Raw genomic sequence first — 27,991 nt, 5'->3', positions numbered from 1 at the left:
ATATTTCCAACATCAATCAACTGAATTAATGGTTTGTTTTAAAGTGCAGCTGTAAATACTCATCTGTAAATAGACTTTACAGAATTGCTAAAAAATTCTGCTCTTATTTATTCAACCTCGTCATAACTCAACCTCAAATAAACAATCTTGACAGACCACAAATGTTTATGAGACATGAGAGAACTAATGGTACTCGATGTGTGAAAATGAGAGCTATCAAGGGAAAGATCACATTTATATTTACATTTATTCATTTTGCAGACGCTTTTATCCAAAGTGATACAAATGAGAGAGCATTTAACATTTTGCCTAGGGCCCAACAATAAACATAAAAATGCAGTCTGTTTCTCAATTAAAGATAAAGTAAATGATTTCATAAGAAGAAGAATATAGTGCACAAGTTCAATAATAATTTTGTTTTTCATATTTGTTGTATTTCTTGCTCAAAATGATTTATTAAAATATTATTATTAAAGTGCGCTCCACAATAATGATGCCTAAATTCTCCTTTTTAGTTCCGCTAAAGGATACAATTGAAGTTATTGACAATATATTTAGAATGAACTGACCCTGAAACGTATGACTAAGAGGAAGATAAAGAAAAATCCTGGCCAGCAACATAATCTCTGTTACAGAATCCGTCTGTGTGATCTTTCATGTTGCAATCTCCCTGTTTTCAGGCTTGTTAAACATTACATTTCAACATGCATACAAGAGTTTATTGCCTGCAAAACTACAAAAAAATAAGCATCCAAAAAAATAAATGGAATTCAAACTATTTCCATGTTGCCAGATCACAAAGGCGGCAACACACTGGATAAATGTGTGTATCCTTGAACGTGAAGAAAAACCTGGCATCAACCAGCAATGCAAGATTGATGTCAGTGGCTGACTTGGGCCACGAGGCCTGTCCAGGTCTAATGAAAAGTGAAGGATTTTTTCAAGGTGGACTCTTCAGAGGGCCGGAGGTGTCCGGACAAACAGCCGATAATGTGGAAGAAGATGAGGAAATCATCAGAGAACTCACTAATCTCTCCACATTACAGCCCGGAGAGACAGCACACAGGACCAGATGCCTCTATAGTCCGGCTTTTTGTGTCAGATAAATGTGACAGCCCTGGGCTTTCACCATAATGGCCTCTCTAAGGATAAACTGTGTAGTTTTCCAAAGCCGTCAACAAAAGTGTCCCCGAAAGTGGTGATTGTTATACAGGTAAAAATAAGTATGTACTTTTTTGTCCCTTTGAATTATGAAAGTTGTATAGTTTTGTATACTATTGTATACTATTAGTATTCAAGGCACGCCGCTTGGACCTTCACATTTAAGGCACTTGAGATAGCATCACGGAAGGGTGATTTTATGAGGTTGATATGCAGCAATAAAGTGGAGCGAAGCAGGTGAAAGTAAACAAGAGGCTAGATGTATTTAAAAACCTCTTACACTCTGAGGCTATTTTGGGGATTTCCGCCTGGATTTGGCCTACCCAATTTCAAAAGCTTCCCATACCCACATGCAGAGGTGTACATACAAAAGTTTGGTATCATTTTACAGAAAACGGCATGAAATGAATAAAAATGACATAAAACACTGTTAAAAGTGCTAAACATGGTTGTGTGTGTTGTCAGTCCTCTAATAAACACAAAAGTAATTAGGCGCTTTTTGATGTTTTTTTTAAAAGTCTGTATTTAAAAGTGTATAACTCTGGTCCTGAGTGGTAACGAAACCTGCAGATTTAAGCCGCCTTTCCACTGCACACGACAAACGACGGCCGATAAGCCGGAAGTCATTCATTTCCTATGGAGAGTCGCAAAAGGGTTGCGTGAGGTGCCGACCATCTGCGGATCCGTAAATATCGGATCCGTTTTGAGTAGTGTTGCTTTCGTCAACGAAAAGTATGACGAAATATCCTCGTCAACGAACCTTTATCACGTGACGAAAACGAGACGAGACGTAACGTAAATGCTGGTCATGTGACGAAAACTATAATAAAATGTATAATACAATATTGTTGACGAATAAAAACGAGACTAAAAGTGGTTTACTAAATAAAAACTATGCTAAAATGTGTCTTCATTTTCGTTGACCAAAACGAGACGAGACGAAATGTTATAACGTTATTTAGCCATCTCCTGGCACCCCGCCACGGCGCCAACTGTACTGCAAATTATCATGTGTGTTCAATGGCGCTCTGCAAATCGATCCGCAAAAATACGTAAACGTACCGCGAGAGCGATTAGAAAGCATGCAGAGCAGTCTGTTCTCGCGATGCTTTGATATCATACGCAATGCGTTTGCGCAGTAACACGTGACACGTCACGTTTGATGGCCAGCTGCGCCCGCGAATACACCGCCGCATCAAGTCTTCAAATGGAAACGAGAAGTCCAAAATGAAACCTGTGCATCGTTTTCAGGTGAGTTCACAAGCCTGTTAATATGTATAGCGTTGACTGCTGGCACCGCGAAATTATCTGTGGGATTTAAATAATATAACAATGTACCAGTTTGCATCTTCAATCGTTTAAATGACATGTTCTGCTGTGTTGTGTTTTGAAGCATGGTAAATATATATATGCTAAAGACGTTGCTTTATAACTTATATGCTAACAACAAGGGTCTGTGTCCTTATTTATTATTTGAATTAACTAAACTTGCTTAACTGAATGCTTGAGTGTTAAATCAATCAAACAGCTGTATTATTAAGAACATAACCATACATACAAACTTTTGCTTTTGTTAATAGACATCTGATGTTTCTTAAAGCTGGCTTTTAATTTATTTACAAGAAAGATATTTAGTAATTCTCCAAAACTGCTTGGATTTATACTGACACGTAAAATTAGCTTTGTCACATTATAGTGCCATTAGCTACACAAATACAGATATACTATATTGCATATTTGTATAATTGTAGTTTGTGTTGCTGTCAAAATACAATTATAAATGATAACAATAGCATTTTAATAAAGTGCTAGAGCATTTTAATAAAGTGCTAGAGCATTTTAATAAAGTGCTATTCTCACACATAGCCTACTATAGTTGTGATTTTGTTGTTGTTTTTAAACTAAAGGTGGCACCACCGTAAAAGTCAGCTTATGGCACCCATCTGACCAGCAGTGTATCAAAGTAACACTGCATAAAAATAAATTTGAACACTGTGTGTGTGTTTCTGCTTAGACTACTCTGTAGACTTTAATGTAGACTCTTTACCTACAGTCAAGTCACTCACTCAGAGGTTAAATAAAATTAAGTAAAATATATATCTTCAAATCAAGTAAATTCCAATCAGAGCATCTTCCATGTCTGAAATGGATGTATTCTTATATCTATAAGGTATAATATAACAAGATAACTTTTTTTTAATGGGTTTGGCTAAAATAAACTTTTGGTTTTGTCTATACTACTGCTAGGTACTTATACTATATTGACTGGGTTAAATAGAATTCCATTACTAAAAAAAGACTAAAATACAATTTTCATTGACTAAAACTAGAATAAAAATGTCACCAGTTTTCGTCGACTAAAACTAGACAAAAATAGTCAAGGATAATTCTGACTGAAATAAGACTAAAATGCCCAGACTTTTAGTCGTCTAAAACTTGACTAGACTAAAAAGAGTATGAACTGACTAAAACTAATAAAAACTCAAATGTCAGATTGACACAAAGACTAGACTAAAACTAAAATTAAAACAGGCCGCGAAAAACAACACTAGTTTTGAGCGTTGGATCCATTAAAAAATGTGAACTTGTGCGACTAAACCGCATGCGATATGCCGACCGGTTGTTATGTATTTCATTGTATTCCAATCACAAACTGTGTGTGAGGTGAAAATGATAAATCCTTTTGGTTTAACTTTATTAGTAACACTTGAATCCTTAAAAAAAAAACTTTTGATAACTGATAAGTAATACATTATTAATTTAATTTGTGTATGTTATTATTTTAATCTTGTCTTTATATGTTCTTTCCCAAAAATATTGTCAATCTTTGTCATATATGCAAAGCTGTTTATTGTTTTTATTTATTTGCGTTCATTTATTTTTTCCGCCATGGTTAACATATTAGAATGAAGCCTCTTGTGCTGGAATCAGCTTCTCTCCCATATACGACTAAACTGAAACTTCATTACGACTACCACTAGGGGGAGAACTCCGACTGTCCGTATGTCGTGTGGAGTGGAAAGGCGGCTTTAGACCAGAAGAACAGGATTAATTTTTATTTTTTAATTTTCAAACCAGCATCACCTACATGATGCTTAATTCAAACTGTCCTGTAAGTGGCCTTGGATAAACGTGTTGTTCATACTTAACACATCAGCAAAGTACATTATTTTTATTATGTTAAGAAGGACCTACAGCACAAACAGAGACATGGCGAGAAACCGAGTGCAAGTGATGAAGATCAAAAGAAAACAAGTGAATGCAGAAGGGAATGAATACCTGAAACACTGACATTCTACTTCTCCGGCCTGTTCTCCCATAAATGCTGTTGTCATCCCGGGACGCGGGGGCAATTAATCTTTGAGAGGCAAAAAACACAAACCCACCGACACAAAAGCTATCAAGATGACGAGACGAGGCAGTTCAATATACCACATTTTCATTGCTATCAAGTACACAAATAGCAGTGATAAACTTGTTCAGGCTGAACAGTAACAGATTGCCACTGTGGGATTTTGTTGATATGTCCGTAATTGAGATTTTCAGTTTTACAAGATGAGCCGTAACACGCATCTGTTTGTTATCAGAGCAGAGACATAGTATCCAGGGACAGCAAAGAATAATGTAGATTCAGAGGTATTAGGTGTTCAATACAGACTGATATGTAAAGCTCTAGAGACTGTGACATCATGGTGTATATAAAAATAGCATGACTTTTCTGCTTTCCTTTGATGGCGAGCTTTATACACCAGACTTCAAGATATTTCAATCTAAATGAAAAGAGCTTTAAATAAGATATATTTTTAAATTATATACATACTGTATAAAGCATATAAAGGCTGAATTCAGGTAAGTGAAGATATTGACAGTCATCTCAATGTGATAAAGAGTCACAGTTTACCTGAATTCACCCTATATAGTGTTCACTATTTTGTCTGACATACTATTTATCCTATAGTCTCTGCACTCTTTTATTTATTTTTTTCAGATTTTTTTTCAGATGTGAAAAAATGTAGTTGTTGTTGTGTTATTCAGCTATAACTCATAATGATACTGGCTATTGTAAGATAAAGAGAGAATGATTCAGTACTAAAGAGAGAAAGTCTGGCCTGGACTCAACCACTGTTTATAAGCCTGTCTATGTTTATGTGTCTGTAACTGCTGCTCATGTTTGCATTTACATTTAATCATTTAGCAGACGGTTTTATCCAAAGTGACTTGCAAATGATGTAACAATGGAAGCAAATCAAATCAACAAAAGTGCAACAATGCGTAAGTGCTCCTTAACTAGTCTCAGTTAAACGAATGCAGTACACTTAGCCAAATAAGCATTTATTTTTTTATATATGGAAAGATGTTGAAAAACGTCAGGTGTCGAGAAAAGAGATGTGTCTTTTCTTGATTCTTGAAGATGGCTAACAACTTGGCTGATCTTGGTCCAGAAGAAAGTGAGTGAGAGGGATTTTGTGGATCATTGGGTCGCCTGGGAAACATAGCAGTTCTGTCTTTGTTAGGTTCAGCTGCAGGAGATGGTTCTTCATCCAGTCAGAGATATCACTCAAGCATGCTGAGATGCGAACGTTGGATCATTTGGTTGAAATGAGAAATGGAGTTGCGTGTCATTAGCATATCAATGATAAGAAATGCCATGTTTCAGTATGACAGAACCTAATTTCTGCCATGTAAACTGAGAAGAGCAATGGCCCCAGTACTGAGCCATGAGGCACCTCTGTATTGAAATGATGAGACTTAAAGACCTTACCACTCCAGGACACCCCAGAACGATCTACCTGAGAGGTAAGACTCGAACCACTGGAGTGCTGTTTCAGAGAATCCCTATTTCCTGAGGGTTTACAGGAGAATGTCATGGTTAACGGTGTTGAAAGCAGCAGGCCGGTCCAACAGGATGAGTACATAAGATTTAGAAGCTGCTCACAGTTTAGAATACAGTCTCAGAGCTTCAATGACAGAGTGAATGGCAGTTTCTGTTTAGTGGCCCCTTTTGAAGTTGTTATCCAGGATGTTGTTCTGTGAAAGATTGGAAGAGAGCTAGTCAAAGGCAACACACTCTGTTTGATAGTCCAACGTGATCCGCTTCACTTCGTGCACTGGTAAATCACTACTTCTTAGGGCGTATTGCTTTATTTTACCCTTATCATCCGACCAGATATTGTAGAGTATCACTTAGATATTGCAAATATTATATATTCAATCAATACGACATAGAGCATCACTGAACCATTGAACTATGTTGACTATGTTCGACCAATGATAAACCAGGGGTTGAGAGTTTGAAAAACCTCATATCATTTCTGACATTTCATATGGTGATGTTAATAGAATATAAATATAAAAGTGCAAAAAAGGTAACTACTAAACTAATTCTCTTTGGCCATGAGAGTTATTGCAAACTTCACCACACAGAATTTGATATTTCTGAAAAACTCATTCTTTAAGCTGTTTTATAAATAACCAAGCAAACACACAATACCACCAAAATCTAGTTATTCCTCTTTAATTTATGATCACAGTGTTTGTTTGAACTTATTAGCTTGTTTTCCAGCGGCCCGTCAGTTTCACCTTGCCTCAGTTCTCTTTATCAAACCTACAATACTGGCAGAGCGCAGTGAATATTTCTAATAAACCTCAAATCCTCTTGTCTCTCTTCACGAGCAGAGGCGCCGCATACGAGACAGGAAAATTCATACCAAATCAGAAATCATTATTTTTGCCCTTCAGAAGTGCAAAAACATAGGGCAGCAGGTTATCTGGCAGAAAGTAGATTGAATTTTACTACTATTATTTGAGTGTAGGTGTGACAGAAAGATACAGAGAAAGATAGGGAACTATCAGTTCAACCTCTTCTGATACCCAATACCTGAGCACAACGCATGAATAAGAGATGGACAAATTGCACAAATCTTTTATCTTGTACCGCCTGCACTCCATTTCGAATAATCAAAGCAAGGTCAGCTCAAAGTTAACATATGCGCCAGATGATAAACAGCAAAGATTGTGATCGTGACCTTGTGTTCTTATACGTATATTTTATTTGAATGTTCTCATAAAGCTGTTACATAACATGCAATCATGTGTGGGTGGGAATGCACTTAGTGTTTCCTCTGTTCATTAGTGTACATTTCTGTCATTAAAATGTTTTATTTGTTATCTCTTATTTGTTGTGTGACTCTTTGACCCTAACTCAGTGGATGGAGCATATGGAGTTGCAGAACTAACATGTTTGGCCAGGATCTACGTAAGGATTTTGAGGTCAGCGAGATATTGTCCTGCCCTCTTCAAAAAACAGTCTGCATCTTTGACAGATGGGTCTACGGCTAAGAGTGTATTTTAAGTAAACCCTATCAGGGTAAGACTAATTAAAGTGACACCAAGTAATTTCAGGGACTTCTTGCTTTTGTGTTGTTCTTTTATTGTGTGTTAAACTAAAGCACAGTGCAGGCTATAAATCAGTTTTCATTTGCAATAAAACCTATGACCTTTGTGGAACTAACACAACGCTCTACCAGTTAAGCTAAATGAATATATTTACTATGGTACAGTACAGTACTTATACACATGCCAAAGAATCAGCTTTGTACCACAAGTTGCATGCATCTTAACACAATAATTATATTTTTGTGCACCAAATTCTCTTTCTTGAGGACAGGTAAAAAAATTTAAGGTCACATTACTGTTACATTTTTATGTTTTTTTTTTTTGTACTGTTTGCATTTAGGAGCAATGTAGATCATTTCAATGCATTTTCTAAAGCCTGCAATGTTTAATTTTATTCAGCATATATAACAGTGTTTCAGGTATACCCCTAACCCATGCACAAACAAAACAATAAAATTTAAAGCTGGAAGGCAATAATTTATCATTACCAGCCACTATGCTGAAATGCGTATTTGACTGTAGCAAAAGGAGGCAATATTTTCCCTTAAACTGCAGCAATTTCTCCTGTAACTCTTTCTGTGCTGCAGTCAACCTCTCCTAAGAGGATGTGAAATGAGTATTTTCCACCTCCTCACGGCACTAGCAGGAGAGATGCCCATGAAGGATCAAGTCAAGTCCTCGGGTCTATCTTTGCTAACCCTCTGTGCTACTGGAAATGGAAAATAAAAATTGCCCATGCAACACAAGCTCACCTCTATAAATTACAGTGTGAAAAACATAATTTATCGTCTGCTTGCGGATAACCCTTTTCAGCTGACTCTGAAATCACAGCGCACATAAACAGGCTGCATAAAAGGGCTACGGCCGCACCCGAGAGAATGCATTACACCATGAATCAGTTTATTAACGTCGGCTGGTGGTACAATGCCGGCGGAGGTGAATTTATTCATTCGTAAAGATCTGTTTACGATGTTTATCTACACCATGATGCCAGACCACTAAAATGTAACAAACGATGAAAACATAAAGATATGCCATAAAGAAAATTAATTAATTCCAAGTGTAGTTTGTCCCACTGTAAGGCTGTCGATTTTACCATTACATGAAAACATAAATAGCTTATTGCTGGATTTATGTTTAATCATGTTGTTATCGCTTTATAGCTTTAGATTTTTTAACTTTGTATACATTGTTTATTTCTATAATTATTAATTTCTTTTTTCTTTTTCTCAGTCTGTTGTATGATAAAATACAAAAACAAATATGTAATTTTAATGTGCATGTCAAGTAAAAGCTCCACAATGAGTTGTCTTGGGAGGCTAATTGAAAAAAAAAATTTAAACAGGCAAAATGTCAAAAGGGTTTAAGTGTTGCCGAATAAAACAATTGTCATGGACATTTATCATTTATTTAGACCATGGACTAAATAAATGATAAATGTAAAGTGATGAAAACGCTATAAACATAGAGGGAACAGACTTCGACGGGGAACAAACTTCGACACAACACCGGCGCCGTCTTTGATTCATTAGTTCTGATACCAAATAAAGTCAACTGCATAAATAGTCCTCTATCCATTGCAAACATATTTTATTATAAGTCTTAAAATGTTTTTTTAATGATTTTTAAAGACTGCTGCACAGTGGCGGCCATAGCGTTTTGGCTCAAACAAAGCTAAGAGAGAGCTTACGAATGGTCCAGACCAACCTTATGAAAGTGTGACTTTTAAAAGAAATACTTATTGTACTAACGTTTTGGGAATCGTGCCATAAAGTTAAGAGAGAGTTTAAGGAATAGGTTAAGAACTACTTAGCGATAAGAACGTTTTGGGGAACCGGGCCCTGATCTTTGCGATGAATACATTTTCCATTGTAGCATGCGTGCGAAAGTACAGTTCATGCATGTTCATAACATCAATAAGTTTATAATTAGATTCTTTTGACATACCTTTATATTATGTAAGGAATAATTGACGACGGGCCATTGAATTACAAGAAAATAATGCACACCCAAGGTGGTAATGCGGTTACACCGCGGGTGTGCATTATTTTCAAATAATTCAAAGGACCAGAGTCAATAGGGCTTGGGCGTTGTGACGTCATTACTTGGCGTGGCGGCCATGTTGATTGCCTCCTTTACTGCTACTCGGACTACTGCGCTCAGTTTATAGACATATTTCCTTCGTCGTGTGTCTTAAATTGATTAGTTATTATTTTTAAAAATGGTAAACCGTTGCTGTATTAATAATAAAGTAACACTTTACATTATAAATGACAGATAAGGACAGCACTTTATTATGTTTTATTCTATGTAGGAAATCAAACATTAACCTCAACCCCTCAGTAATGTGTATACATGACATATAAATGACATGTATATATACAGTACAAAAGTTAAGTATAACATCTGAATATTAATTTATATAGCTTAAGTCAACATGAAAATATTTGAAGAAAAAAAACATTGAAAATAAGGGAAATGTCCCGGGTTACTCGCCCAAAATATGGGAAGATTTTAACATTTATCTTTCTGTTACTATCCCTCTGCTCACAGTAAACTTTCGTAATACAACACTGCTGCATTAAAGGTATAGCGGAAGATTTTCCCGAATTATTTAAAAGATCCGCCCCTCGATATTTTAAAAAAAATGCTCCCGAGAGGGAACGCCTGTTTAAACGCGTGCACGAGACAGAGAGAGAGCGTGCAGGAGCTCAGTTCTTCTCTTCGCTCTGTTTACAAGTTCCTGTCGGCATGTTTACCGTGTCTGTGCGGTTCGTGACTTGTGCCAGGGCTAGCATCGCAAATCATAGCTTACATCAACTTTTACCAGCAGTGATTTTAAATGGATTTCTCCAAATAGCATGACAAAATGTACCTTTCCAGTAGAAACTTCGCGTGGGAAGCCCAACCTGTCCTTTTAGCTCACGCCAGCGTGTGAAATAGTCTTCCATAAACATCTGGTCTTGTTTCTTTATTTATAGTCCTTTCTCTTCTTGTCATACAATTCGTAGACACTTTTTCTCTTGCGACCCTCAGACATTTTGAAAAAAACACAGTGAGAACGGGACCTTCAATGAATGGTTGAAACCGTAGCACAACACACATACACGTGAAAGTGCGCATGTGCAGAAAGCGAACGTAGAGGCGAGCACGTGCGACGGTTATACGTCAACATATAATCAGAATGATTGACATCTGGGATGACCAATAAAAGTGGTGATCCACCCGGAAAACGAAAATCTTCCCCTATACCTTTAACTTAGCTAGTTGTGAACATGACTTTGCTTACAGATTGGCATGAAATTGTGCTCTCACAACAACCACGCTGCTATCTTAAAAAAGGCTCTTTATTCACTCTTTTTTCATATGGATCCAAACTGTTAATAGTTCCGATTGTGTCCATATACCGGTCCCTGCTTCCCTATTTAACGTATCCCAGTAAATTCCACATGCTTTTCGGGATTTTAACATCTTTTTTTCTTTCTTTTCATTCTCCCAACTCTGCTGCTTCTCTTTGTTCAACTTATGTATGTTTACATTCGCGAGGCCATCAACATGGCCGCCACGTCCCAGAATGCAACGCGGCGCCTACGCCCTATTATTCCTCTTATACCAGGGTTACCACAAACATTGCTCTGGTGCCCATTTTTAAGACATTTGACAGTTTAGGCGTGCATTTATTTAAAAATAATCAACACCCATGGAACATTTCTCAGCCAATCAGAATAAAGCATTCAACAGCCCGTGGTATTAGATTTAGTAAATGTATTATATTATAATCACTGTTCTCAACCTCTAATTTTCTATATCCATTAATAGATTTTGATATACTAAGTGTTCATTTTCATGTACTTTATATTGTCTTATTTTTTTATTTATTGTAACTACAATAATGCACACATGCCTTATGACTTTAAACAATTTTGCGTTTAGATTTGATTATTCTGACCATTGCCTAATGTATTTCACCGACATCTGTTGTCTTTTGAGGCATTGCAGCGATAAAACAGATTGCATGAGCACCGGCACTAAGCAGCTGAGCTCAAACCGTGATCTCTCTCTGAGTATGTGGCACTCAGGCCTTTGCTCATATTGCTCATATGCCTTCCAAATAAACCCAACAGATGTCTCCCTTCAAGGCAGGTGCTTGATAACTAACCCTGTAGGTTTCTCTTTAATGTTGTTATTTACCAAAGAGAAATGAAAGGGGCTGGCTGGCTGGCTGTTTTAAATATGAAAAGAAAAATACTTGCTAACTAATCGTGCCATCAGTTTGCTCAGTGGAGTTCTGAGATCTACAAACTCCACCAAGAAAAATAATTACCTTCTGGTTAATCCTTGTTTTTTGTTTTATCATTTTACATCTAAACTGTGTTTGTCAGATTAAATAGCTGTTTTCAGCTATGCAAACCATATTAAATGTTTAAACATTTAGGCGTTTCTGAGGGAAAAGAAAGTTTCTGAATACATCCTGATGGGTCAGTGTATAATTGTACACCAGAACAAGATCATATCTCTCAGCTATCAACCAATTCCCAAGCTTCATGAACAGAACTGCAGCAGTCACATTGAAATGACTGCAGATTTATTAAAAGCTAATTCAACTGTACAGAGAAAAAAATGAGGGGGGGGGCATGCTACTCGCTTGGTAAGCATTCCAGAAACCAAATCTCGACTTTTGGAGAGAATCTGTCAGATTATTTTCAACACAATGAGAGCTTTCAAGGCTTCTGGGTTATTTATGACATACTATCTTTTTCTTATTTGGAAATTTATTTTTGACTGTCATTTCCATCATTTCTGTAACCGCTTATTCAACCTTTCTACATTATACCCTATTTACATTCAGTAGATTCACCCTTTCGAAGTAACTAACAGTGCATTCAAAGTATAAATTGTATTAGTGATTACCAGTGTGCCTATGCCATATGCTCTACCAGTTGAATAACATGGAAAATATAAGCTGTCATATGTCTACATGCTTGTCAGCCATCTTGTTTTGTCTTTCCCTCCATTTTGTATTACGGATTTTAGTACCAGTGTCCATGTTAAGTAGTCTTGTGGGCTTGCTTTAATAGTGTCTTGCTATTATCTGACACTGTAACTCTCCCTATAAATATTCCTGTTATTCTAGTGTTGGGTCTTTATAATGGATGTTCCCTGTTCTCTGCTGTTGTTTGGATTACTGTTGTTCACTTGATTTAATTGCTTAGTTGCACTTGGATCAGTTAAATGTATTGTTGCACTTGGATAACACATTTCGCCTCATCGGTGCATAAGACATATGAGCTGCCTTACTGTACACCTCCTAGACAACAACCTTCTATAAATGCATATGGCTCCTAAATGAGTGATTTGATAATGAAAATATGCATATCTAGTAATGCACTGTAAGTCGCTTTGGATAAATCGTCTGCCAAATGCATAAATATTAATGATGTGGAACAAAGAGAGCAACTCCACCTGCACACATGCAGCATGATCTCGTGAGAATTTATGTGTATTTTTGCGTCAAGTGTGGATGTGCATTTACTTATGTTTTCATACACAGTGAAACTTAAAATATCAATGTGTTGACAGGACTAATATTTTAATTATTTATGTAGTATCAGCTAGCCTGGTTAGCCAGACCTACATCAAGATGTAAGGTCTGGCAACTCTTCACACAAACGGCTCAATGCAAGGGGCGGGATATAAGGTTGTCCCTCAAAATGCCTCTGCACGCAATAGGATAGCGCTATGACGGATCAGAGCAACGAAGAAGGTGACGTAGTTACCGTAACCAGTCGGCAAAACTCCAAACACATCTTTCTTGTTTAAAAAGGACTTCCCATGCAATAATCATTACCCCAAAACACAACATAAATTCACAAAAGATGTTCATTTTATTAATTTGCTGTAACCCACATTTTTATAAAATTGTACCTAACAGATCCAAATTCAGCCCATTATCCAGCAATATTGATCCCAGTTCTCATCAGCAGTGTTGGGGGTAACGCATTACAAACGTGCATTACGTAATAATATTACTTTTCTGAAGTAACGAGTAAAGTAACACATTACTTTATAAATGTACACATTAATATTTGAGTTACTTTTTCTAAAAAGTAATGCAAGTTACTTTTCAAGTTAATTAATTCAAATTCAAAATAAATTAATGTTCTGAATTAAGCTGAACATATTAACGTAGAATTACGCACTCTGTGCGCCTGAGCAGGAACAGTTTGAGTCGGAAACGGAGATGGCAGGCCAGAGCTTGACATTTTTGCGATCATAAAAAAACACCTGCAAGGCCTGAAAGAGATCAAGCCTCAGCCAAGTAAGAAAAATTAACGCAAAAGTAACGTAAACATTACTTTCCATGAAAAGTAACTAAGTAACGCAATTAGTTACTTTTTAGGGAATAACTTAATATTGTAATGCATTACTTTTAAAAGTAACTTTCCCCAACACTGCTCATCAGCGACCGTAAACTGCCTCAAGAAGCTTTACAACAGATTGCTTTAAGGCAGTAATATCAAACACTCACTGGCTCTTGCGTGCCACATCACAGTTTGCGACATTTCCATCTTTTTTACGTTTTGTAGCTGTAAAAAACAGAATAATGCGGCAATTAAATGTTGCAAATACGTCTACTAGTGTTAATTTTGTTAGACGAGAAGAGACTAAATATGTTCGTCAACAACCTTTTTTTCCATGACTAAGACGAGACGATGACGAGACTGCACAGATGTCCAAAAATGCTGAGCAAAACTAAATGAACATGCATTATTTTTGACGGAAAAAAAACAGAGACTAAAATGTAAGGCTGGGAATCGATTTAAAAAAGAATCGATTACTCGATTCCGAGGGGTTAGGAATTGAGAGTCGATTCCAAAGGTTGGAATCAATTCCATTAGGGGAATCGATTCCTCTTTAAGATTTTTTACACAAACCGCGGACTGTAGCTGATTTCATTTGGGAACACAATCACATCACCTGTAAAGAAATAAAGTTCAGACTAAATAAATGGATCTAGACGTGTGTAGGCAATCAGCGCAATGACTGACCCAATGAAATATTTAGAATCGGTTGCTGGGCGGAGTTTGATCTTGCTCGTTGTAGTTTAGAACAAGAAGTATAACTCAATCGACAACAACAATAAGTCACACTCACGCGAAGAAGAATGTCTCCAAGGTCAACCTCAGCAGTCTGGTGCTATTTTTTAAGTTTATATGTGTAAAGAACTAAAAAGTTTGTATGTGTAAAGTGTCCATGAGTCTGTTCCTGAACAAAATGCTTTTAGAAATTAACAGGGATTTTAGTTATAGTTTTATAATACTGGATTAAATAAATCTATCTATCCACATACATAATTATGTATACGTGCGTGTAGGTATGTATGTATTCAAATATAATCTACCGCATATGGTGAACATATTCCTAGTCTTTACACTGTGTCTACTGTCTACACCTGACACAGGAAGCACGACATGACAAATCCCTGGAGAAAATGCCTCATTATATTTATGACCAAGCAGCACTCACAACATGTCTATTAGGAAGGAAATTAATAAGCAACAGTCGCTTTTTGTCACGCCTGGTGTAACGTTAGAGAGCTTACCGCTGTGTGGCACGGTAAGACACAACAATGTTAGACACGATGCTGGTATAAAAAAGAATCGAAAATAACAGTGAGGAATCGATTCCAAAAAATCTGGAATTGAAAAAAAAGAGGGAAAAAAAGAAAAAAAAATGTAATACCTAAAATATTTAAACATTTTCAACTTAAAAATGTAGGTTAAAAATCTATTTTTACCAATTGAAGTATTTTAAGTTATTCATCTTTTAGTTACACGTACAGTGCAATGTAGGCAATAAAATACATCTACAAAGTCTAAGAATGAAATAAAAAAATGTAATTACATTAAAGAAGACATCATGAAAATTTGACTTTTTTCATGTTTAAGTGTTATACTGTAATTGGGTCCCCAGTGGTTCTATCAAACTAGAAAAGCTGAAAAAGAACAACCCAGTAACTATTTTTTGCTCACACCTACTAAGTTGCAATCTTAACATGCTATAATAAATTATCTATGTGGTATTTTGTAGGGATGCACCGAATCCAGGATTCGGACGAATACTGGGCTTTTTGACGGGGTTCGGGTTCGGCCGAATCCTAGATTTTTTTTCCACCGAACCGAATCCTAGGCTTGCGCTACGCTGGTCGACGTCACGCGGCCGTTGATTACACACATCGGGTGCTGACGTGGAGATGAGCTTTTTCTTTCGGTGAGCTTTAGGGGCTGGACACACCAAAACTTTTAAACACGGCTGAAAACGCCTTGAGGACACCAAATGCCAGCTGTTTTTCAGCCGAGCGCTTGGTAGCTGTGATGCTTCAGCTGTGAGCCGGTTGGTTGCTGTGGTAATGTCCCGCCCCTCCTCCATTGTAATTGGACGGCCGTGTGAAAACTGACATTGACGAGCGGAGCTTCTCACTCAAAGTTAAATATTGTTTTCAGCGCGGAGCTGCTTGCTTATTGGAAAAACGAGCGTGTCGCAACGCATCGCTTTCATTATGCATAGGCTTATGGTAATTGTCAAAATAGTTTTCCAACTTGTCATCCTGGCATAATGTACAGTTAAAATTAAATATAATAAAAAATACATGCTGTGGACGTTGTATAATTCATTAATGTGTTTTACTGTGTTAATGGAATAAGGATGCGAGTAGGATTCGGTATTCGGTTTCGGCCGAATCTTAAACGGTGGATTCGGGATTCGGCCGAACCTAAAAAATCTGGATTCGGTGCATCCCTAGTATTTTGAGCTAAAACTTTACATACACACTGGAGACACCAAAGATTTATTTGACAACTTGTAAAAGTCTTGTGAAATGTACCCTTTAAAGTATTTGTATCTGTTTTTAATATGAATATGCTCTTGTTCTCACCATATTTGGGTTCATCACGCTGCTTTTTGACCCAGCAAGCAATAGTCGCAATTTTGTCGATCCAGAATTTATTAAAATAATGTTACTTAAAAGGCAGTATACTGCTGCTTTTTTAATCAAAGCTTTTGTATCAGGAGTGCACCTACAGTATGATGTCTTTAAAACCCCCAAAGCCAGGTTTTTGAAACAGAACTACAGTGTTTGTTGCACAGCAAATAATAGTGTTTGCCAAAAATAGCCCTAATTTTGAATAACAAATGTTCAACTTTCAACAATTACTACTTAAAACTCTCTAGAGGTGTGTAAAAAGAGGTTTGTGAGTTCAGAGCAGGTGTAACAGTCCATCTGGTTCTCCTCAGAAGGCTGAAATGGGCTCGGCTGATGAGAGCTTCACGCTGTGTCAGGTGCTCGGCCTGGCTGATTGCTTCTTGCGTGTCCTCCATAGTGGGTGATTATGAAAATGCCTCACAGTAAGATTGTCACATGGCACATAAGTGTTTATCTGAATCTCTGATTGTGGGGCAAGAACGTGGTTTGGCTGTCAGGGCTGATTCTGATGGGATCTTTTGATTGCTCGTGTGGTAAAGGGGAACCTGTTAGCTCCAAGAGAAAACCCATTTCTAAAAGAACGCATTTCGACATTACTTACATCTTACAAAGTGGCCATGGAAATTATCATGATTCAACAACATGTGGAAAAGGACAATCGTGTATAATGATCACTTAGAATAAAAGAGCAAGAGAATGTCGGTTCCAGGAAAACTTCAGTGCGGCTTGGAAACAAATAGCAAAGTGGTGCATTTTATTGATCTTAAAAAAAGTAAGAAAGCAGGGTCTGGGTGAAAACCAAGATGAAGTTTCTGATAATAAATTTAATGCTAGCATTGACGTCTTTGTTCAGAGAAAAAATCGGATAAATGGTTTGATAAATCTAAAAAAATATTAAAGCAATCAGTAACCTTTTAAAATGATCGCCCGTTGTTGACCACCCTCAGTGCACAGTCTTATAAATTATTGCCATATCCATGTTTCAATACTCTGTGGCTCAACAACCTTCACACTTGGCCATATGTGACATTTCTGAACAAGCTCCTGGCAAGTTAATTTTTCATGAGTGCTCTCTCCGAAAATGTCAGTTGGGTATTTGTCGAAGCCATAGTGCTAATACACCTGAGGACTTTGAATTGTCAGGATGGCTCAGGTGCTTCAAATAAATCAATAGATCCAGTTGAAAAGGGGCAAGACTGTGACTCATCTGTGTGGATCTGTTAGCCCTGCAGGATCTTAAATTTAGAAGAGGTGCTTGCACTAGAAAACAACAACTGAACCAGATCCAAAAGTGCCAGGGCCAGCATGCTTTCTTTCCTTCTGTCTAGAAGAAAAACATGCAGTGGTGCTGTGTGGTAGCTTTCTGGTATAATGCCAAGCATGAACATTACAATACACCCCTGCTGGTAGAGCAGCTTTGACCCCTGAAACTTAGAAGTAGACATGAGGTTGCAGACATGTTCATGCTAGACTGAGGAATGTTTTATGACTATGCACAATGTGGGTCATCATTGCAATCTGACTTATCTGCACAGGGATGCCTAAATGTGTTTATCTTGTCTGTGATATTGTTGCAAGGGAACATATTAACATGACAATCTCTATTGTAATGAGAATACATTTTATAACCACACACTCACTCATAGGCACATTTTAATTACCTAGATTTCAAGCCTTATTCAAGGTGATGTTGAAGGTAATGTCTAACTTTAAACAACTGATATTATTGCTCTTTATTCAATATTTTATTCAAGATGCATTCACAGTTTTGTACGCAACCCATTTTCACTCCCCATGCGTCAAAATCTGAAGCATGTTCAAACGCCTTCAGAGTCAGTATGAAGACGCAAAGGGTGCCCCTATGCTTCACTATATAGACGAAATGGAAACTCAGATGCTCTCATGCTAATCCCTCAGCGTCGGATATAGACAAAAGGGCATCCCGGAATGTAATGCAATCACGTTATGCGACGTCAACGTAAGGATCATGCCGCTTCTGGACGTAAAGTACTCACTTGGGGTTGGGGTTAGAACGACTTTCTGTTACATAAAATTACATACTAACCCAAACCCAGCTCTAACCACAACCCTAAGCGACAATGGTTTAAAAATAAGAAGTCAAAAAGTATAAACCAATACTTAAACTGACATCCAAACCTGAACTCTAACCCCAACCCCAAGCGATAATAGTTTAAAAATAGGAAAAAATTGAGTAGTTACCATCCAGAAGCGCCGTGATCCTTCCGATCGTCCCATACGTTGACGTCGCATAACATAACTGCATCACCTTCCGGGAGGGATTAGCATGAGAGCAACTGAGTTCCCATTTCATCGATATAGTGATGCATAGGGGCACCCTTCTCGTCTTCATACTGACTCTGAAGGCATTTGAACATGTTTCAGATTTGGACGTGTTGGGGTGTGAGAATGTGTTGCAGTGCTGTATGCAGTTTGCATTGGTTTGTTTGGAGTATAAACTGAAGAGAATTCAAGGTTTGACAAACTATTACACACTCAACCTGATCTCACAAAGTTCCGAGGGATAGTCACAGAATTTTTTGCTCATTTTTCCGTGGCATTCTCACGGATTGGTTACTCAACTGCTTTTTCCTATTTTCAAACCATTTTCGCTTCGGTTTAGGGTTAGATTTGGTGTTTGCGTTAGTATGTCACTTTAACTATTGGTTTATACAATTTTTTCTGATTTATTCGCCTGGCGTTGGGGTTAGAGTTGGGTTTGGGTAGGGATGTAATTTTATGTAAATCTAACCCTAAACCGAAGTGAAAATGGTAAGAAAATAGGACAAAACAGTTGAGCAAAAAATTCCGTGACTATCCCACGGAAATTTGTGAGATCAGGCTGTACACACAACATTGTGCAACACACACAACACAAATGTATAGCCCAGTACAACCATTAAAAACTATTATAACAAAAGAAGATCAAGAAATAACAACCTATAAAGTAGTAGTAAAAGCGCTAATAGTGACCAGCTCTCTGATTTAGTCCAGTTTGCTGACATTTCTCGTCGTAAATGTTGATCTGTGTTTAAATCCCTGTGTCAAAGAGCTGAACCATAACTTCTTGTTGTGATGACACACACGTCCTCACTACGACATGCCACTTACGGCATTGTTTCTCCGTCTTGTTCACACAGAATGCTTTCTGTAAATGTTATGGCAAAGTTACTATTTTGGGGGCGTGCACACAAAGTTACATTTTTAGAGGGCGTGCACACCAAAGCTTTTAAGCCGGTGGCTGGCATATGTTTCCAAGTTTTTTTCCACACTCGGTACTGAGCGCCGACAGTTGAAAAGTATTCAACTTTGGGTGAAAAGCTCAGCTCGTCAATGTCAGTTCTCACATGGCCGTCCAATCACAGTGGAAAAGGGGCGGGAAAAACATCACAACAACCAACTCACGCATCGCTCAGCGACTGATAAAAAAGCTGAAGTATCACAACAACCAAAGCGCTCAGCTGAAGAATGCTGGCAGTCGGCTGAAAAAAGCTGACAGTCTGTGTCCGCCTGCCGTTTTTCAGCCGTGTTTAAAAGCTTTGGTGTGCACACCCCCTTACGGAACATGTTTGTGTTCATACAGAAGCTTCTCTGCCAATTTTGCAGACATTTTCTTGGACCAAAATGCTGTAAGAATAGGGTTTATGTTTTCTGATAAATCCTCAAACATTTCAGAATTGAGTAAGCCTGCTTTTCATGCGTCTAACTGTATCCTAAATATAACCAGCAGCAGGCAATCTTAATTTATCTCCTCACTCTCTCGTTTCTGTGTTAACCTCAGCACGGTGTCGTCTTCAGGCGATGCTGTGATGTTGTTGTTTATCAGAGGTTTGCTTGACTTGTAATAACGGTTAACCTTTTTGGAGTTCGGCAAAATGTTAATCAATGTTGAGGTTGATTAAAACAGTTAAGGGTGTTGGGAGGAGGAGCTTAAAGTCAGATTAACATACAGTGAAGAGAATTCTTAATACATGTTTTCTGTTTTATCATATATGCCCATGTTATGTTATATAATTTTATATCTTTATTTAAAATATACTTATTTTGTCTCTGAAATGACAAAAAATATTTTTTATTAATTTCATTTTAAATCCCTTTCCTCTGACCACCTGTCATAAAGATTATGTGTCACCATCCCACTAATTTCTGAAGGGAGAATTGTGTATAGGAGCAGCTTGATAATTCTACTATAAACATAATTTCGGGTTGCAAAAAGTTTGTTTTTTGGTAAACTATCTTTACATTCCTTTTGTATGACATTATAGAAATTAATTAAATGTGGTGATACCTGTAAAAATTACTATAAATGTCAAGTCAAAATAAACAGGAGCAGCCGTGAAGTCTTATGAAAACCTCTAGATCAGGGTCACAGAGGGTCATGGATCTTTAAGAGTTGGCTACTGCTTAGTATTTTGTTCACATGCAATTGATTCGTTGAAAATACAACTAAAGATCATAGAAGAGTAAGAGGTCGAAAACAATATACGCCAATGACGCCTTGGCCAGTTGACTGCATAATATACTAACATTCATCATCTCTTACAGTACCTACAGAACTCTATGCACACACAATATAACCGAGCTGCAACAAACAATGACATCATCTCCTTTTACCCATAATGCATTGCAGATGGCCTGTATTGGTTATTGCATAGAAGCCTGAGTAGGGTGATGGATGATGCTGATGTATGTGAAACAGGTTTGTTGGGTCAATAGTACCCAAATAAATGGTATACATAATCTCTCAAATATCTCTCATAATGTTGAGAACGAGAGATATGAAGGACCTTGTTTCTCTTTCTCCTCCTCTTAATGTTGAAGTTTGTATGTTTACTGTGTCTCGGTGTGTGTCTAAGAGTTAACAGATAGAAGGACAGCTTTGCTTACACAGCTTATGCTACTGAAAACTACAAACAACCTTGAATTGGCTTCATACAACCACACAGAAGGTAAAACATTTTTTGAAAGAGTTTTTTTATGAACTTTGAAGAATTTGTAAATGTCTCGGTTACGACTGTAACCATGGTTACCTTTCGAGGGAACTCAGCGCTGCGTGTCCTTGCCATAACTCCTTGTGCCTATTGGGCTTACTTCATATCTACAAGCTAACGTACACTGTTTCCATTACCTATTTATACCGTCCTGTGTCCGTTACTAGTTTTACACATTATTCAGATGCGCACAACCTAATGACATTCCCAAAGTGTAATTCCATGACGCAGTGTTGAGTTCCCTCGAAAGGAACATAATTTCTTAAACTGTGGTAAAATCACTTTGACAACATCAAGTAGCTTATTGTAAGATTCATTTAATTGACATATTTAATAGGCTATATAGGATATACCACTGCAGTAATAAAACAAAATCATACAGCAGTTCTCTACAGTATGGATGTAACTACTACTAAAGTGTGCAAGTGTTTCTATTTAGGGATTTAATATTCCCACTGTGTGCGCTCACACACACACACGCACAGCTCATGGCAGTATGACAGCAGTCACTGCAGTCTGTGAGTATTTAATGGTTTTGAGTGTTTAGGCAGGACCAGGTTTCCCACAGCTCATGACTAAATGACATTTACTCACATTATTTTACTCAATACATTTAAAAGTGTAACATGTTAATACTTAAAACACCGTTGCATATTTAGAAACTCACATTTGCAGTCATTTACATGAATTATTTTTTAAGATTTTTACTTTTTTTTTTTCATCATGTATGGACATAATTCATAATTCTCTTTTAGCACTGCAAAAACACTTAGCAAATTACCAAAAACATTAAATCTATATCTGGTCTTGCTGCATTTCAATCTTTATAAATTATTATTATTTTTTACAATAAATGTGAATTACAATATTATAATAATACTATAATAACATATTAGCTACTAATATAACCCAAATTATTATTACGATCATCTTAACACTAACTCAAATATATATGCCACTGCAACAATGACAGATGCTGACAGTTCTTATTTGTCATCATTTCCCGCAGACTGCACAGGGCACTGTGTTTACTTGAGATTTTAACCTCAGGCTGAAGAACAGATGTGACCCGCCTGACTGCTGACACAAGTCACAGACTCAGATGCTTGTAGTTTATTTGACTGCCACCACATGTTTCACCAATGCCCCGTGGTGCTTTTCACAGTTAAAATACAAAACTATTACCTCACATTTTCTCTGCTGGAAATGACTGGACCAGAGTTGGCTTTAAAAATAAAAGTTGGCTTTTATGTGTATTTTTCCAGAGTACGCAAATAGGTTACACAAACTCTTAGTATATAAAGGTGCTACAAATGTTTCTTCACAGTGATGCCTTAGAACATGGGTCTCCAAACCTGTTGTTATGATCCTGTTCTGTGTTTCCCCTGTGTTGACTCTTATTTTGGGGTTCTGTATGTGTCTGCCATGTTTTGTAGTTCTGTGTAGTTCTTTTGTTTCATTGGTCTGTGTGCTGATTGTTCCCCCATGTGTTTCTCATTTCCCACTGTATTTAACACCAGTGTTTGCCTTGTCTGATGTCGGTGATTGTTTAACTATATGTTAGTGTAATGCTCTGTTCTCTCTGTCTCTGTTCTCTCTGTCTCTGTATTCACCCGTGCCTGTTTTTGGATTATGCTTTGTATCTGTTTGTTTGAATTTACTTTTATTAAATATACTGCACTTGGATCCTCTGCTTTCGACTGCTTAATGCACCAGCATTACACCTGTTCCTGGACAGAAGACCCGTGCCATATAAGAATTGTTTTTGGTTCCCCAAAGTACCTTTAAGTCGATACTTCATAAACAAATCAAAACAAATCAAGGATTATCAGTATCAGGTTTGTGAAGTGAATGTGGCGTGCAATAATTGGGCCTTGTAGAAGCGAGGAGGTGTATAAAACGGGCGTTGAGAAGCAGAAAGAGGAGTTCACTTTGGGAGCCCGGTGGGTTTGTTAAGTGTCATGATTCTGCCCTCCTGTCATTGTTCTAGTCTAGTCTTGAGGCAGGATCATGACAGACCCATGTTTTGTGTGGGATCACGTGGTCTCAGTATTGTTATATTAGTTCACGTGTTTCCCGTGTCTTGTCACTTTGTGTACGCTCCCTTGTTATCCTTGTGTCTGATTGTTAACTGTGATCACCTGCCCCTCATTATGTCTCCATTATATAATGTCTTGTATCCCTTTGTTCTGTCTGTTATCATTCTGTGTAATCCTGATCTGTTTGCTGTCTGTTTCAATACTGAGTAAGCCAAGTTTATTGTTTGTTGTTAGTGTTTAGTCAGTCAAGTCTAGTTTAGTGTCATATAGTCCAGTTTAGTGTTCATCCAGTCCTGTGTATATTGTCTTGTTTTACCCCCTCGTGGGTTTTTGTTTTCTTGTTTTGTCCAATAAACTGTTCAGTGTTCTATCCGTGTCTGCGCCTGGGTTCATCTGTCTAGCCATTCCTGACAGGACGATAACAGCAAAACTGAACCCAGCAGACAGCCCCTTCAGCCATGCTGTGCGCCTCAGACCCGGAGTGGTGGAGATCCATCTCCACCCAGACGCTCTCAGGTAGAGCGCCCTTTCCACCCCAACGAGAGCTTCCTCTCATGGACTACGCCCTGGCAGTGGAGCGTAGTAGGGGGTGTTACACCGAGTTTCTGGCCAGTGCCTATTTGCTGGCTGGTCTGAACGACCCTCCTCCTCTCCACGAACGACAGAGTTTGCTACAGTTGCCCTACTGGGACCTCGTTGACCACCTCGCCCAACAACAGCAGCAACAGGACCATAGTGGTACGCCACCTCCTAGGTCTTTGTCCAGCCCACTGCCTCCCATTCCTGAGGGTTTGATTATTGGAGTGGCGATGCAGGAGGACCCGGCTCTCTCCGCCCCGATCCTCGGCAGCTCAGCACAGCCAGAGGGTCTCAGAGGAAAGCGCGAGTGGAGGCTCTCCTGGGAGTCGCCCTCCGAGGGCTCCTCTACTGAGCCTGTCATGCCCACCACACCGCCTCCTTCAATTACACTCTCTGCACCGTGCCCTAAGAAGAAGAAGAGGAAAAAGGGGTCCTTGGCTCTTCAACAACCTGCAGCCTCCCTGGCCTCTGATACTCAGCCACCGCTGCCTTCAACGCAGCCAGCGCAGCCGCCGCTGCCCTCAGCGCAGCCAGCCCAGCCGCCGCTGCCCTCAGCGCAGCCAGCCCAGCCGCCGCTGCTTTCAGCGCAGCCTGCGCAGCCCTTTCAGACATCTGCGCAGCCCCTTCAGACGACTGCACAACCCAAGCAGCCTTTGCCACAGCTGTCTGTGCAACCAGCGCAGCCTTTGCCACAGCCAGCTGCAACGCCCCCTACCCCATCTCTGTCTGACCCACCTGGAACTATCCCTCCTTGCCCTGTCCCCATCAAGCCTGTCCGTTTCAGGCCCCCTGTCAAGCCGTTCTGGACTCCCCACCCCAAGCTTTGCCCTGGACCACCTCCTATGAACTTTTTTGTTCCCCCGCCCCCCCTCCCTTGTTTGTTATTTTTATTATGTCATCCTAACCCGTATGTATTGTATTCTTGTCTGCCGTTGATCCTATTTTTCATGTTTTCGTGGTGTCTGTCAATCGGTCAGTCTGTCATCTCTCGTGTCTAGTGTGCCCCTGAGGAGCGTCTGGAAGCCGCTCCTTAGGGGGGGGCGTCCTGTCATGATTCTGCCCTCCTGTCATTGTTCTAGTCTAGTCTTGAGGCAGGATCATGACAGACCCATGTTTTGTGTGGGATCACGTGGTCTCAGTATTGTTTTATTAGTTCACGTGTTTCCCGTGTCTTGTCACTTTGTGTACGCTCCCTTGTTATCCTTGTGTCTGATTGTTAACTGTGATCACCTGCCCCTCATTATGTCTCCATTATATAATGTCTTGTATCCCTTTGTTTTGTCTGTTATCGTTCTGTGTAATCCTGATCTGTTTGCTGTCTGTTTCAATACTGAGTAAGCCAAGTTTATTGTTTGTTGTTAGTGTTTAGTCAGTCAAGTCTAGTTTAGTGTCATATAGTCCAGTTTAGTGTTCATCCAGTCCTGTGTATATTGTCTTGTTTTACCCCCTCGTGGGTTTTTGTTTTCTTGTTTTGTCCAATAAACTGTTCAGTGTTCTATCCGTGTCTGCACCTGGGTTCATCTGTCTAGCCATTCCTGACATTAAGAAAGGGGGGCGGGTGAGGGAAAGCCCGAAAAACCAAACCGAGAGTAAAGACCAGTGTCTGGAAAAGGAAGCCAATGGCGGATAAGAAATTGCCTTCAAGGAAGGAGTTGAAAAGCCACGTTTGTTCTGGTGTTCGCGGGGAGCGAAGCGGAAAAACTGAGGTGGCTGAGGAGACGCATCTGGTGAAGTTTCGTTCCGGTGTGCGCTGGGATTTAGGTGAAAGCTTTCGGTTTGTTGGAGGAGACGTTTTATGTGGATTTACAGGATGGGCGAAGGAAAGACGGACATCGGGCTGAACTAAAGCACAGAGATAAGTGGAAGACCATTCATTGTTGCAGTGCTATTGTGATCCTGTCATGTGTATTGAAGTAACTGGAGATGTCGAACGAACGTAGCAAGTGGATCTAAAAGAGAGGACGCGGAGACGGAGGAGTTTGACGTAGTCTGCTGGCCAAAAACCTCGGAGGATTGGGACGTCTGTTGTGAGTCTGTTTCAGTTACTGTGTGTGTGGGAGTTAGTGGAGGAGAAGAAGGAGGACTCCTAGTATCTAAGCTTCTACGCTTTTACGTGTTGTCCTCCTGCCTCTGTCATTTGGTCATCCAGGTCTCCAAACACGGGCCGAAGCTGTGACACTGACCCTAGTTCACTGTGAGTGTGAAGATTGCGGTGGGTGATTTTATTGAAGTGAGTACACGTGGAGAATTGTCATGTTGTGCTGTCATCAGTGTTTGTCAGTAGTCATATCCTAGGCCGAGGAAAGAGCCCTGTGTATGAGGAGCCAACTGGTGGCGTTGGACAGCCGTTTTCATACCCGTACACGACTGAGGGATCCGTCCAGCCTTCCTCCCCGTCTGGCGCTGTGGAGGATGTCAGCTGATGGCCAGTTCCCTTCTGCCCTTTCTGCTGTGTAAAGAGCTAAAAGCCCAGTGTGCCGACCCGTATGCCCAAAGTTAAAGGCCCCGTGTACTTACCTGTCTGCCCAAGAACCAAAAGCCCAGTGTGCCCACCTGTATGCCCAGAGTTAAAGGCCCCATGTACTTACCTGTATGCCCAGAGTTAAAGGCCCCGTGTGCTCACCTGTATGCCCAGAGTTAAAGGCCCCGTGTACTTACCTGTATGCCCAGAGTTAAAGGCCCCGTGTACGAGTTAAAGGCCCCGTGTACTCACTTGTATGCCCAGAGTTAAAGGCCCCATGTACGAGTTAAAGGCCCCGTGTACTCACTTGTATGCCCAGAGTTAAAGGCCCTGTGTACTTACCTGTATGCCCAGAGTTAAAGGCCCCGTGTACTTACCTGCCTGAAGCTAAGAGCTGTGTTACGTGCCTGCATACCTACCTGAATGCCCCTGTGTGAGCCAGGAGATGATGGCCAGAGGACTTGCCTGCGGTCCATGTGCGTGGCAAGGAGATGCCCGCTAGAGACTCTTTTTAGTATTTAAATCCCCCTTCTTGTTTTTAATATTTTATAAAACTTGTTGACTTTTATACTTCTTGTTTGTCTGGTCATTGGGGTGTTCTGGGACCTCCTCAGGGTGGAAACGGAGGGAGGAGCACGACTCACGATAGGGGTGGTCCGCTCCGACCTGCAACACTTCTCCAATCATCTTTATCCTGCCCGCCGGTCATCTTTGTCTGATTTAAAGTCAGCCTGGTTACTTATACCTTTCCACTGTACTTGACAAATGACATCCGATAAACCGGAAGGAGAGATGGAAAGTGGCTGCGTGGGGTGCGAACCATCTGCAGGTTCATAATTTCCCCGATTCAGTTTGAGCTTTGGGTGCTAACGAATAAGTATAAATGTACTCATAGATTAAAGGCTCTTGCTGTCACAGTTCTCCATACATAACGAATGACATAAGGCAAGATTACAAAACTTACAGGACTTTATTCACATAGGACAGCATACACGACGACAAGGTAACATACAGACGAGATCAGACAAAGGACAGGCACATTAGGGCAGATTATAAAGGTTAATGACAATGACAGCTGTAACTTATAATGATTGATTAACTAAACACAGGTGTGAGTAATTAAAGGTAACAAACACAAAGGGCTCTATCTTACACCCGGCGCAATGCAGCGCAATGCGCGACGCAAGTGTCTTTCGCTAGTTTCCACCCTAATTTTCACATTTAGCGCCGCGTTGTTTAAATAGCAAATGCATTTGCGCCCCCTTTTGCGCCCATGGGCGTTCTGGTCTGAAAACGAGGTGTGTTCAGGCGCATTGTTGGCGCGTTGCTATTTTGAGGCAACTAAAATAGACTACGCCATTGA

This window comes from Paramisgurnus dabryanus, chromosome 22, assembly GCF_030506205.2.
Source record: "Paramisgurnus dabryanus chromosome 22, PD_genome_1.1, whole genome shotgun sequence".
Taxonomy (NCBI): domain Eukaryota; kingdom Metazoa; phylum Chordata; class Actinopteri; order Cypriniformes; family Cobitidae; genus Paramisgurnus; species Paramisgurnus dabryanus.
Note: the sequence above shows the minus strand (reverse complement) of the source record.